The sequence below is a fragment of the Triticum aestivum genome, chromosome 7B (genome assembly GCF_018294505.1).
Source record: "Triticum aestivum cultivar Chinese Spring chromosome 7B, IWGSC CS RefSeq v2.1, whole genome shotgun sequence".
Classification (NCBI taxonomy): Eukaryota; Viridiplantae; Streptophyta; class Magnoliopsida; order Poales; family Poaceae; genus Triticum; species Triticum aestivum.
The window spans coordinates 513,674,945-513,690,445 of NC_057813.1; positions in this window are offsets into that span (position 1 = coordinate 513,674,945).

Genomic DNA, 15,501 nt, shown 5'->3' on the forward strand with positions numbered 1-15,501 from the left:
GAAACAATAAATATAAAGGAAACATAGCATCACAAAGCATAACGTGGCAATATGTTGTGCCGGGTGTGACCTAACTTATGGCTACACGATATAGGTGAAGGGGGAATTCAACCGAGAATGTATTCCCGGTTCCGGACCTATGTCAGACAGATGACCAAAGGGGAATGTTCCATGTTCAGATAGTTAGAATCATCTGACAGGTCTGTGGTTAGCGTATTTGGGTTCGTCTCATCGTTCTGAGCAACTTTCATGTATAAAGTTTTTCCAACCGAGCTACGGTTTATTTTCTATGAATTTGCAAAGATTAAACCATTTTTTGGAATTATTTAATTTTAACAGAAACAAAATTATGATGTCATCATTGTGTGGGGGGTGACGTCAGCAGTCAATAGACTCGCTGACCAGGGTCAAACCTGACCTGTGGGTCCAGTGGGACCCACATGTTAGCCTCTGTTAGTAAAACAGTGGATTAAACTAATCTAGCAGGGTTAATTAGGGGTGTGGGCCCCGGGTGTCACTGAGTGTTTAGGTTAATCTAGTTACTCTTATTTATAAAACGTTTATTAGACTAATTAACAAAAGGGGGCCCACATGTTAGTGGTTGGGCGCTGCCCAGTCAGCACGTTGACTCAGTTAACTGGTCAACTGGGGCCTCGGGCCCACCAGTCAGTGGCACGGGGCGATGCCACATGGGTGCCAGCTCGGCACCGGCCGGAGACGCGCCGGAGCTAACTCTGGCAACCATTCCAACAACGGAGTGAACAGGACAGCTACGGGATTCGTCCACACCGCACCATTTTGGGCGCGGCCGGGCTCGTTCGAATGGCAAGATAACGGCGGAGCGATCTGTGACGGTTTCGGAGGCTGCGGTGGCTAAGATTGAGCGCATCGAGCTCATCGGTAGCGAGGTTCTTCGGGCGAGGTATGGGTACGGGGCTACGGGGCGCAAAGGGAGCTGCACGAAGTGCCTACGGTGCCTACTCGACGCGAGAAGTAGAACGGTGGCACGCACGGGACAAAATGGTCACCGTGGCCCCGCCGGCGATGAGGCCAGGTGGCGGCGCATTCGGGTGAGCATGGAACGGGCGCTACAGGAGATCAGAGGAGGCAGGGGAGGGCGCATCCGGCACAGAGGCTCATCGGGGGAGCGTGGGGTCTGGGCAGAGGGCTCGGGGAAGACCAGTGGCGTAGTTCAACAAAGAGGACGATGCGGTGGCCAAGCCAGAGAAGAAGAAGAATGCGGCAACGCGAGGGGATCCGGGGCTCGATCCAGCAGTGTAGTCGAGGCAGACGAGCGAGGCGGAGCGGTAGGGCATGTCGGCGAGGCGAACGGAAGGCGATGGCCACGTGGACGATAGAGAACGATGGCGACCGCATCGGTCTCCTCTGTAGAACAAAGGAGATGGAGAGGGGAGAGGTGGATCTGGGGGAGGAGAGGTGCAAGTGGGGGAGTGGGAGTGGCGGTAGGTGAGGGGGGACTCGAGGAGGTGGGGAGGCGCGGGGCCTTATCCTCTCGTGGGGGGCGTCATCGGCGAGGTGGCTGGTCGGTGATGGGTGCGCGCTGTCCCGCCCGGTCGGAGGAATACAAAGTGACAGGGGGAGGGGGAGTGGGCCAGCCTAGCTGGGCCAGGTTGCTTGGGCCGAGGCCCATGGGAAGGCCAGGGGCTCTCCCACCCATTTGCTTTTCCTTTTCCTTTTGCTTTTTTTTCATTTCTCTTTTTTTTCTAGTAGCTTTTGCCTTTTCTTTTAGCCACAGTCGACTTTGCAAAAATATGCCACTGGCCAAAACAACTTCAAAGAATTATTAGGCACTACCACAAAAAGATTGTGAGGCTTTTGAAATAGTTTGCAACCTTCATAATTTAAAAAGGCATTTAAACTATAGTTTTAGCCACTGTTTTAAACTGGTTTAGGGCACTTAGACATTTGCAAAAATTTTGGTTCACTACCAATATTAGTAATGGATTATTTGGCACATGAACAACATTTTAGTTTTCATGTTTGAGAATTTTTGAATTTCACTCATAATTTGAATTTGAATTTGACTTTGATTTTTCATCATGTGATAAATAGCGCAGTAAGCATGGTGACCTGGCACCATTAATAGGGGATTACTGTAGCATGACACTGGGGGTGTTACAGACGTCACCATCACCGTCACCACACCGTCGTGCTAGAGGAACTCATCTACTACCTCGACGTCTTGCTGGATCAAGAAGGCGAGGGACGTCACCGAGCTGAACGTGTGCAGAACACGGATGTGCTGTGTGTTTGGTACTTGATCGGTTGAAGCGCGAAGAAGTTCGACTACATCAACCACGTTATGAAACACTTCCGCTTATGGTCTACATGTGTACGTAGACACACTCTTCCCTCGTTGCTATGCATCTCCATCGATAGATCATTCCGTGTGTGTGGATTTTTTTGTATTCCATGAAATGTTTCCAAACAATTGGTTCATACTTTTTAACGTTGAGGGAGTCCTGGACTAGGGGTTGTCCGGATAGCCGAACTATCATCATCGGCCGGACTCCAAGACTATGAAGATACAAGATTGAAGACTTCGTCCCGTGTCCGGATGGGACTTTCCTTGGCGTGGAAGGCAAGCTTGGCGATACGAATATGTAGATCTCCTACCATTGTAACCGACTCTATGTAACCCTAGCCCTCTCCGGTGTCTATATAAACCGGATGGCTTTAGTCCGTAGGACGAACAACAATCATACCATAGGCTAGCTTCTAGGGTTTAGCCTCCTTGATCTTGTGGTAGATCTACTCTTGTAATACCCACATCATCAATATCAATCAAGCAGGACGTAGGGTTTTACCTCCACCAAGAGGGCCCGAACCTGGGTAAAACACCGTGTCCCTTGTCTCCTGTTACCATCCGCCTAGACGCACAGTTCGGGACCCCCTACCCGAGATCCGCCGGTTTTGACACCGACATTGGTGCTTTCATTGAGAGTTCCTCTGTGTCGTCACCGTAGGCTCGATGGCTTCTTCGATCATCAACAATGACGCAGTCCAGGGTGAGACCTTCCTCCCCGGACAGATCTTTGTATTCGGCGGCTTTGGACTGCGGGCCAGTTCGCTTGGCCATCTGGAGCAGATCGAAAGCTATGCCCCTGGCCGTCAGATCAGATTTGGAAGTTTGAACTTCACGGCTGACATCCGCGGGGACTTGATCTTCGATGGATTCGAGCCACAGCCGAGCGCGCCGCACTATCACGATAGGCATGACTTAGCTCTGCAGCCGGACAGTAACCTGGAGGCCGCACACGAGTCCGCTCCGATCTTCAATTCGGAGCCGGCTGCACAGATCGAGGACGGGTGGTTAGACACCGCCTCGGGGGCTGTAACCTCTACGGCGATAGAGCCGAACACTGACCTTGTCCCTGATGAAGCTTGTGACTCCGAGGTGCCGGACTCCTCGCCGGACTCCGAACCTCCCGCGCCCCTCCAGTCGAATCCGATTGGGCGCCGGTCATGGAGTTCACCGCTGCGGACATCTTTCAACACTCACCTTTTGGCGACATCTTGAGTTCGCTAAAGTATCTCTCGTTATCAGGAGAGCCCTAGCTGAACCGCGGTCAGGACGGTTGGGATGCGGACGACGAAGAAATTCAAAGCCCACCCACTACCCACTTAGTAGCCACTGTCGACGATCTAACCGACATGCTAGACTTCGACTCCGAAGACATCGACGGTATGGACGACGATGTCGGAGACGACCAAGAACCAACACCTACTGGGCACTGGAAAGCCACCTCATCATATGACATATACATGGTGGATATCCCAAAGGATGGGAATGGCGAAGGAACAGCGGAGGATGATCCCTCCAAGAAATAGCCCAAGCGCCAGCGTCAGCGGTGCCGCTCTAAATCCCACCACAGCAAGAATGGAGATTCTGGCACCGGAGATAATAACACCCAGACAATGCCGAAGACAACCCCCTCCAACAAGATTCAGGGCAGGAGGACGGAGACGCCAACCCTCATGAGAAAGAAGCAGACGAAGAAGTAGAGGATTACATGCCTCCCTGCGGAGACGAGGCAAGCCTCGACGACGACGAATTCGTCGTGCCTGAGGATCCCGTCGAACAAGAGTGTTTTAAACGCAGGCTTATGGCCACGGCAAACGGCCTCAAGAAAAAGCAGCAGCATCTTAGAGCTGATCAAGATCTGCTAGCCGACAGATGGACTAAAGTCCTTGCGGCCGAAGAGCATGAGCTGGACCGCCCCTCCAAAAGCTACCCTAAACGCAAGCTGCTCCCCCGATTAGAGGAGGAGGCATATGAACCTGCATTACCAGCAGACAATACGGCTGACCGACCACCCTGTGGCCACGACAGAGAGGCCTCTAGGTCCTCCACCAGAACTGTACCCCAGCATCGCTCAAAAAGCACAAGGCCACAGGGGAATGCTCCGGACTTGCGAGATATATTGGAGGATAAGGCAAGACAATCAAGATCAATCTATGGATCGCGTGGGCGCCCCGTGATACGCGACGACAACCGTCGCGCCAGACACAGTAAGTCCGGCCGGGCCGAACAAAATATACAAAGCTCTTTTGAACTCCGTCGTGATATCGCCCAATACAGAGGCGCCGCACACCCACTATGCTTCACAGATGAAGTAATGGATCATCAAATCCCCGAAGGGTTTAAACCCGTGAACATTGAATCTTATGATGGCACAACAGACCCCGCGGTTTGGATCGAGGACTATCTCCTTCATATCCACATGGCCGCGGTGATGATCTCCACGCCATCAAATATCTCCCACTCAAGCTTAAAGGACCAGCCTGGCATTGGCTTAATAGCTTGCCAGCAGAGTCAATTGGGAGTTGGGAAGACCTGGAAGCCGCATTCCTCGATAACTTCCAAGGCACGTACGTGCGACCACCAGACGCTGACGACCTAAGCCATATAATTCAGCAGCCAAACGAATCGGCCAGACAATTCTGGACACGGTTCTTAACCAAGAAAAATTAAATTGTCGATTGTCCGGATGCGGAGGCCCTCGCGGCTTTCAAACATAACATCCGCGATGAGTCGCTTGCCCGGCACCTGGGACAGGAAAAGCCAAAATCCATGGCAGCCCTCACATTACTCATGACTCATGACCCGCTTCTACGCGGGTGAGGACAGCTGGCTAGCACGCAGCAACAACCTCAGTAAAAATTCTGGCAGTCCGGATATCAAGGACCGCAATGGCAGGCCGCGTCGCAACAAAAACAAACGCCGCATTAACGGCGACAATAGTGAGGATACGGCAGTCAATGCCAGATTCAGAGGCTCTAAACCTGGTTAAGAAAAAAGCCATTCAAAAGAACTACTCCGGGTCCATCCAATTTGGACCGAATACTCGACCGCTCGTGCCAGATACACGGCACCCCTGAAAAGCCAGCTAACCACACCAACAGGGACTGTTGGGTATTCAAGTAGGTAGGCAAGTTAATTGTCGAAAACAACGACAAGGGGCTGCATAGCGACGGCGAGGAAGAGACCCGACCGCCGAACAATAGAGGACAGAAGGGTTTCCCCCCACAAGTGTGGATGGTGAACATGATATACGCAACCCACATACCCAAAAGGGAGCGGAAGCATGCACTCAGGGATGTATACGCGATGGAGCCAGTTGCCCCGAAGTTCAATCCATGGTCCTCCTGCCCAATCACTTTTGACCGAAGGGACCACCCCACCAGCATCCGCCACGGCGGATTCGCCGCATTGGTTTTAGACCCAATCGTTGATGGATTTCACCTTACCAGAGTCCTGATTGACGGCGGTAGTAGCCTGAACCTGCTTTATCAGGATACAGTGCACAAAATGGGCATAGACCCCTCAAGGATTAAACCTACAAAGACGACCTTTAAAGGCGTCATACCAGGTGTAGAGGCCAATTGTACAGGCTCAGTTACACTGGAAGTGGTATTCGGATCCCCGGATAACTTCCAAAGCAAAGAGTTAATCTTCGACATAGTTCCATTCCGCAGCGGCTATCATGCTCTGCTCGGACGCACCGCGTTTGCAAAGTTCAACGCGGTACCGCACCGTGCAAACCTTAAGCTCAAGATGCCAGGCCCTCGAGGAGTCATCACGGTCAACGGAAACACTGAACGCTCTCTCCGAACGGAGGAACATACAGCGGCTCTCGCGGCAGAAGTACAGTGCAGCCTCTTAAGGCAATTCTCGAGTCCGGCCGTTAAGCGACCGGACACGGCTAAACGCGCCCGGAGTAACCTACAACAAGACCACTTGACACGTTCTGAGCACGCGTAGCAATGCGGCCCCAACCCCAGCCCCTACAAAATTTCAAGACGGGTCCTTCGCGTACATCATTACGCTCTGAAGATACCATGGGCATAGGGGGAGGGGCACGACCACGATAGGCCCAGAATGCGGCTTAACCACACCAGGGGCTCTCAAGTGCGTCGTTCTTTTTTCTTTTCTTTTTTTACCCACAGGACCCCGTTCATCAGAGGCCCTGTCCGGCAGTAAACCTGCCGAACTCACGATGCAACAGCCAGGGAAGGAGAAAGGCTACGACGAATATCCAGGTGGTCTCCATTATGAGCATTAAATCTGTTTTATACACCATTCCGCTGCCTACCCCTGGAGGGGGACATGTTTAATAGTCCCATCCCTTGCTTATCGCACCATTTGTATCGTTCTGCATTCACAACAGTATTTCTTGAATAAATAATGCACCTTTTTTCTTACAATTGCATTCCTTTCTTATACATATGTTCATTTATGACATGTTGCATCCGTACTTTTTGGTACGGCTAAATACACCAGGGGCTTATGTTTCCCGCATCATGGTGCGATAAGTCCGAACACTTTCACAAGTGCGGCACCCCGAACTTATAGCATTATATGCATCGGCTCCGAATCATGTCTTGGGTCAATAGTTGGGTTTGCCCGGCTCCCATGTTTTGGTACCTTATGTTTCGTTGTATAGGCTAAGGTAGCACTGGGAGAACCACTGCGATTGCGCCCCAGTTGAGCTGGGCGAGCGCCTCAGTGGAGAAAGCTAAAACTGACCATCATGATGAGGCGAGAGCCGGTCGCTGTTCGAGAGGTTTTTTCGAGTCCCTAAAGACTTATGCCACTTAGAGCGAGGAACCGGCTTTGTCCGGCCCAGGCGTGGATAGTGCCCCAAATTCGGCCTTCCGAACACTAGGGGCTTCGCTGAAATTTAAAATTATAGAATTATATGGCTAAGTGAGAGTGTTCAAGCATTACAAGTCCGGTTGCCTTGTTCGTTGTGTTGAGCGCCTCCCTAGATGGACCCAAAAATGGGAACAAGAGTGCTCAAATTTATCCCGAACACCCCAACACTCGTGGCATGGGGGCCGAAGCCGACGACTTGCCATCTCTCAGATTTGATAAACGGCCGCACAGAAGGTAATATTTTAAATTAACAAGCGTTGCTTAGCGCATATGAACAAAGTTTTCAGCGCACAGGATAACAAAATGCGAGTCTACTCAAATATTACATCTTTGGAGCACTCACCCACAATTGTGCGGGCACCCTTCAGAACAGTCTTATAATACATCTCGAGAGTACGATACTCCTTGCCCAGCGGTGGCGCGTCCGTCACAAGCTTCTCAGCATCCATCTTGCCCCAGTGCACCTTTGCGCGGGCAAGGGCCCGACGGGCACCTTCAATACAGGCGGAGTGCTTGATAACTTCAACCCATGGACACGCATCCACCAGCTGCCGCACCAGGCCGAAGTAGCTCCCAGGCATGGCCTCCTTAGGCCACAGCCGAACTATGAGACCCCTCATGGCCTGTTCGGCCACCTTGTGGAGCTCGACCAGCTGCTTCAGCTGGTCGCTAAGGGGCACCGGATGTCCGGCCTGAGCATACTGAGACCAGAAGACCTTCTCCGTTGAGCTCCCCTCCTCGGCCCGGTAGAAAGCGGCAGCATCAGACACGCTGCGAGGAAGATCTGCGAACGCTCCTGGAGAGCTCCGAATTCGGGTAAGTGATATGTAATTTACACTCACATGCTTACTTTGCATGAAAAATGCCTTACCCGCTGCTATTTTCTTCAAGGCCTCGATTTCTTGGAGGGCCTTGTAGGCTTCGGCCTTAGCGGCTTTGGCACTCTCAAGAGCCAATGCAAGCTCGGACTCTCGAGTCTTCGAGTCACACTCCAGGCTCTCATGTTTTTCCACGAGATCATGGAGCTTTTGCTGTACCTCCGCCACCTGTGCCTCCTGCTTCTCTCACTCGGTGCGCTCCGCGGCCGCATTACGTTTGGCCACGGACACCGCCTCCTTCAGGGTCGCCACCTCGGTCGTGGCACCTGCAATACCCATGTTATCCTTGTCAATTTTCTTGCAACCAAATCCTTTTCTATAAGGTACAATCTTAATACGGTGTTATTCACCTTCCTTGTCCTCGAGCTGCTTCTTGGCACGGCCGAGCTCGTTCTCGGACCGCTCGAGGCTTTGCTTCAAAGTATTGACCTCCACAGTCAGTGCGGCAGAGGTCAGCAGCACATCCTACAACCCCATATTAACATATTTCATGACTCCTGCGTATATCTTTTTAGATCCTCAGTCCAGCTTTTCTTTCCGAATACCGAACCGAGCATCAGGGGCTACTGTCTATGCGGTACTATTCTACATATATCAAAATTCTTACCTCAAAGCCTGTTAGAAGGCTGCTGCAGGCTTCGGTCAGCCCGCTCTTGGTGAGCTGAACCTTCTGAATCACCGCACTCATGAAGGTGCGGTGTTCCTCTTCGATGGAGGCGCCGTTGAGCGCCTCCAGCAAGCTATCCGGCGCCTCCGGTTGGACGGAGGCCGCTGGCATCGCGGTCTTGCCCTTCTTGCGAAGGGGCCGCCCGTCGGACTCCGAAGCCACTTCAGCTTCCGGTGCGGAGTCCGGCGCAAAGACCGGGAGGTTGCCCTGCGGCACCTCCGGGGCCTCCTCCTCCTGGCGGGTCCCTTCCCGGGATCCCACCTCGGCATCGTCCGCATCACGGGGGGTGGAGGCGGTCGGAAGGGAATCCATATCTGACGCACCCAAGGACCCGCTCACGAAGCGGGAAAATCATCCTTGGGCGGACTGCAGGGTTGTATGCGGCATTAGAAAGACACTATGTGGCGAAAAGAAAAACCATGAAGTTATTCGGGAGTCCGGATACTTACGATCTCTCCAGGGGATTGGCCCTTGTAGGCCAATCCTCGTCGTCATCACTGGCGTTGGCGGAGCAGTCCGGGGGAAGAGTCTTTCCCTTCTTGGACCCTTCGGCCTCCCTCGTTGGGGAAGCCTTCCTTTTCTTCCCTCCCCCCGCTAGGGGAGAGGCCTTCTTCTTCTCCTCCTCGCCTTTGTGGGAGGAGTCTGCCTCGGAGTCATCGTCCGATGACACCTGAAAACGTGAACTCTTCCGAGTGCCCGTGGCCTTCTTCTTGGCCTTCTTCTCCGGCACCACGTGGGGTGCCGGAGCCAGCAGCCCCTTTAAGCGGGCGTCCGCTGGGTCCTCTGGCAATGGGGCCGGACAGATAGTCTGTTCAGCCTTCTTCAGCCAGTCCTGTCAAAGGAGAGGGAGTTTAGATCCCACATAGAGTCAAACTATGGAAAACAAGTGTCCCGTAGAGGGCAAAATCGCTTACCTCGCTAGCCGGACACTGCGAGCTGAATCCGCGATCTTCGGTAGCGGATGCGGGGGCCTCGACACCTTTAAATAGCACCCTCCAGACATCTTCGTACGTAGTGTCGGAGAGCCCGCTCAAAGTCTGGTGCTGCGCCGAATCGAACTCCCACATACTGAAGCCTCGTCGTTGGCACGGCAGAATCCGGCGGATAAGCATGACCTGGACTACGTTGACAAGCTTGAGCTTCTTGTTCACTAGATTTTTGATGCAGGCTTGGAGTCCGGTCAGCTCCTCCAAATCACCCCATGTCCGGCCGCTCTCTTTCTAGGAGGTGAGCCGTATGGGGATGCCAGATCTAAATTCGGGGGCCGCTGCCCATTCAGGGTCACGCGGCTCGATGATGTAGAACCACCCCGATTGCCACCCCTTAATGGTTTCCATGAAAGTGCCCTCAAGCCAAGTAACTTGGGCATCTTGCCCACCATGGCGCCTCCGCACTCCGCTTGGCTGCCCTTTACCACCTTCGGCTTGATACTGAAGGTCTTGAGCCACAAGCCGAAGTGGGGCTGGATGCAGAGGAAGGCCTCACACACGATGATAAACGCCGAGATATTGAGGATAAAATTCGGGGCCAGATCATGGAAATCCAGGCCGTAGTAGAACATGAGCCCCCGGACAAAGGGATGGAGTGGGAAGCCTAGTCCACGGAGGAAATGGGGAAGAAATACCACCCTCTCGTGGGGCCTAGGGGTGGGGATGAGCTCTCCCTCGCCGGGGAGCCAGTGCGCGATGTCGCTGGACAGATATCCGGCGCTGCGCAGCTTCTGGACGTGCCCCTCCATAATGGAGGAGGCCATCCACTTGTCTCCCGCTCCGGACATAGTTGGAGAAGGTTGAGGTGAGATGTGCGGACTTGGGCGCTGGAGCTCGAGTTCGCGGAGATGGATAAGCCAAGGAGGAAGAAGGTGCAGGTAAAAGGGTTGGATCTTTATCCCCTTATATGGGCGGCCGGAAACATGCGTCCCCACTGGCCTGATAAAACTCACTTATATCCCAAGCGCCGCAATCAATGGCGCGGTTGGGTTACCCACGTCCGTATTGATGGGAATCCCGGAATAAGGGGAACACGATCTCTGCTTCGACAAGATGTGCCAAGGAAACCGCTTCGCTAAACACGCTGAGGTGGTACAATAAAAACGATTCGAGTAAAGGCTTGGTAGTGGTGTGACGTCATGCCACCAAATACGTCAGCAGATTGAACTTGTGTAAATATTATTCTCTCTACGGTCGTATGTGGAATTTATTTTGCAGAGTCGGACACTATCCTGGTGTTCACAATCTTCTATAAATTATTCGGAGAAGGAACCCGCCTTGCAATGCCGAAGACAACATGCGCGCCGGACTCATCGTCATTTAAGCCTGGTTCAGGGGCTACTGAGGGAGTCCTGGACTAGGGGGTGTCCATATAGCCGAACTATCATCATCGGTCGGACTCCAAGACTATGAAGATACAAGATTGAAGACTTCGTCCCGTGTCCGGATGGGACTTTCCTTGGCGTGGAAGGCAAGCTTGGCGATACGAATATGTAGATCTCCTACTATTGTAACCGACTCTATGTAACCCTAGCCCTCTCCGGTGTCTATATAAACCGGATGGCTTTAGTCCGTAGGACAAACAACAATCATACCATAGGCTAGCTTCTAGGGTTTAGCCTCCTTGATCTCGTGGTAGATCTACTCTTGTAATACCCACATCATCAATATCAATCAAGCAGGATGTAGGGTTTTACCTCCATCAAGAGGGCCCGAACCTGGGTAAAACATCGTGTCCCTTGTCTCCTGTTACCATCCGCCTAGACGCACAGTTCGGGACCCCCTACCCGAGATCCGCCGGTTTTGACACCGACAAACGTGCTTCAGCTTTTTCAACTCCCATGTAATACTTGAGCGCAAGCCATGGATATGGCACTATGGGTGGAATAGAGTATGATGATAGGAGTAAACATAGAGAAGACAAAAAGGTAAGAAAGTCTCACATCGACGCTACTAATCAACAGGCTGTGTAGATGCCCATCAATTGATATCAATGCGAGGAGTAGGGATTGCCATGCAACTGATGCACTAAGAGCTATAAGTGTATGAAAGCTCAAACTGAAAACTAAGTGGGTGTGCATCTAACTCTACAATGAAAAATTGCCACTAGTATATGAAAGTGACAACATAGGAGACTCTCCATATGAAAAACATGGTGCTACTTTGAAGCAAAAGTGTGGAATTAGCATGCCCCTTCTCTCTTTGTCTCTTCTTTTTTCTTTTCTTTTCTTTTCTCTTTTTGTCCGGAGTCTCATCCTGACTTGTGGGGGAATAATAGTTTCCATCACCCTTTCATCACTGGGACATGTTCTAATAATGAATAATGATGATCATCACACTTCTATTTACTTACAACTCAGTACACTACAAAAAAATACACTTCCATGATGATACGTGTTTGTCATAGTAGGTCACGTTTTCTGTCATGCATGTACATCCATGACGATTTTATGATAGAATCAAGATAGTCATACATGTGCTGTCGTAGAAGTGTTCCATGACATTACCAAAATTATCATCACGGAAGTGTCCACTTCCATGACAATAAATCGCGCGTCAGTGCTTTCGTCAAGGGTGACCGACATGTGGCATCCACCGTAATGGGACGTCGTTAAGCTATCGGGTTCGGTTTTGGATCCGATAACCCGTTAACAGCCCGGACCAATGGGGATTTTCCAGGTGTAAAATACTCATTGGCTGGAGGAAACACATGTTTGCTCACCGTTGGGACAGATGTCATCCACTCATTGGACATGAGGCGCTTATGATACGTTGACATGTGGCACGGCCCAACAAAGGACCATTCCAGTGAAAAGGCCGGCCCAGCTAAAGGACCACCATGTTTTTTCAGACACTAGTGGGCTGGCCCGTTAACAGCCTGCCATGTTTTTGGCGAAATTGAGGCCCATACCAAATCAGGCCCGTTCACAGCCTGCCATGTTTTGGGCCAAATTAAGGCCCATATCAGATCAGGCCCGTTAACAAGCCAGTGTTCTTTTGGGACCATCCTAAGACATGTTTGTATGTCAGCCTGTTAAATGCCCGTTTACCAGTTCGGCCTGATAATAGTTTCTGCATGTTAGCGGCCTGTGGTGCATCTGGGACGTTGTCGGCCCGGTTTGACTTTAAGCCATTTAACGGCCCATGAAGACACTGGGCTATTTCTTGTTCGAAGTAACTTTAGGCATCTTAATGACATGTAGTCTTCGTGGACAAATTTTAGCCCAACTGGCCTACCGGCCTGTTAATGGCCCATGTAACAATTGGGCCTAATTAAGCCCGCCTTGAATACGGCCTGCTTACAGCCCATCTGATAATGGCCCGTGACACTTTTAGGCCTATGGCCCACGTAGATACCGGCCTGCTTAAAGCCCATAATTTTATTGGGCCAAACGGGCCCAAGATATATTTTGGCTTGTTAACTACTCGTCCTATTTGGGCCAAACATGAGCCTTAGGCAGTTTTGGCCTGTATTGGCCCATGAATTTTTCAGCTCAACGCTAGCCCAATCTAGGTTTTAGCCTGTTAAAAGCCCATTGTATCTCTGGCCCAGCTGGCCAGAACTTTACTCAGCCTGTTAAAGGCGGGAAACAACCATAAGGTTTAGACCAGCTAATGGCCCAAGATGATTATAGGCCCACGTTTTGGCCCATATGAGTAACGGGCCGGCCTGAAGACCGACAACACTGAGATCCATTGAATCTTCTGGCCTAAATTACAGCATACTGACCAAGAATAAACCTAGAGTATACAACAAAGAAATTACAGCATATTACATCCCCTCGGCATCAAAGTTCGCCGCCAGTGATAATAAAGGGCAACCAGACAGCAGATTACATAAACTGGGTAGGTCGCCACCAATGGAAGTTAACAGGCGGACAAAATAATAGATAGAACCAACATCACTTCAACATAGTTCAAGAAAGGTTAGCCCGGCCCAGGAGCTACAGCACAAGCAGCTTAGCAACCTAATGAGACTGTGCTTCTTTGACGCTCATATCCACCAACTTAAGCTGCATAGAATCAATAAACATCCTGTACTTACGGTTAATCTTGCATAGAGATTGGAGTTCTAGTCGTATTTGAGCGGAAGCATGTATTTCTTCTTGAATTTCAGACAGAAGAAGTCGAACAGATTAAGGCGGCGACTTCATCGAGCTTGTGTCACTGAGTAAGTTTGACACTACATCAAGATGTGACTTCTTGGTTGTATCCCTACCCTCAATATGTGTTGCCTTCTCCTCTGGAATATGTGTTAGAGGGACAAACAATGGGTTCGTCTCACTATCATTGCGGCAGTTCTTCCTAGCAGCAGTGTTGTCACCCTGAAAGAGAAACAAGTAGGTAGATAACAGGTTTTGCACATATAAGCATCAACACTGTCAATTCATCTCATTTCTTTGTCAGAAACATAATGAGAGCGGCGTTTTGGCTCCTAGGTTCATATGCACCCATTGTCGAAATACATATTTCGAAAAGTTGAAAAATTTGGAACAAAAATCCACGTGTATAACCAGACATTTTATGTGCGTTCACAAGGTTTCGGTGAAAAACGACGTTTTTTGTGGCTTGTGGAAAAAAGATAAAGAAATGCCTAGTGAATAGTTAGAATGAAGCATCAGAAATTGTCTTTTTTACACAAGCCAGAAAAAACGCAGTTTTTCATTGAAACCTTGTGCACGCACATAAAATGTCCGGATATACACGCGGGATTTTTGTTCTGAATTTTTCAACTTTTCGAAATGTGTATTTCAACAATGGGTGCATATGCACCTAGGAGGCAAAGGAAATTACCGTAACATAATAGGCATTGTTCATAGTTAAGACGACAGGAAATGGCATTGTGCAGGAGCGGCCAGCTTCACCAGACCACTAGATTACAGATCAAGAACACAAGCATAGATGTAGTTCTAAACAACGTATAAGCATGAATGGTAAGTGTACTGTCAATTTATACCATTTCAGATTGGTAAATAAAGAGACACGATTTAAATAACATTAATATAATATGGCGTTGTTCATAGTTGAGACATAACAGGATATGACATTGTGCTGTTGTTGGTAGTCTCACCACACCACTAGATTACAGATCAAGAACACAAGCATACACATAGTTCTGAAGAAGATAACTTGCTATGTTTAGTTTAATTTACATGGTACGAATAAGGAACTAGATTGTACAACTAAAGACTGAAATTGAGAAGGACAAACTTATGTTTATCTACTTCTACTTTATAAACTTTGAACAAGAAATTTGATGCAGACGACAAAAATAAACAACATTTGCACTCATAGCTATCCAAATATAAACAAAAAAGTTTGAAGGCTCAAGGAGAACAAACTTACATTAGTAGTGAAGACAGGCTCTATAAAGGCCTTGTCCATATTGATGGAGGGGGGCAATTCAAGAAGTTTACCTCACACTCTTCTTCAAGAGTATTGCCTTTATTCTACATTTTGTTAAGAGTAAATATAAATGTGAAAATATAGGAACAAATGGCAATTATTTAACTTAAGATGCAGAGTACAAATGTAAATAGAGCATACATGCAGAAGGCACTGACAGGAGCAATGCAGAGCTAAACTTCTTCAGTAACATTGGTTTTATTCAATATTTTGGCAAGAGTAAATGTAGATCTGATGTGTGGAAAAAAGGAGGACAAGGGAAAATAAGCTGCAAAGTGTACATGAAGAACTAGCTGACAAATATAAGGACAACATATACTTACAAGAACAATGAAGAACTAAAATTCTTCATAGGCATTGGGTTTATTCTACATTAATTTA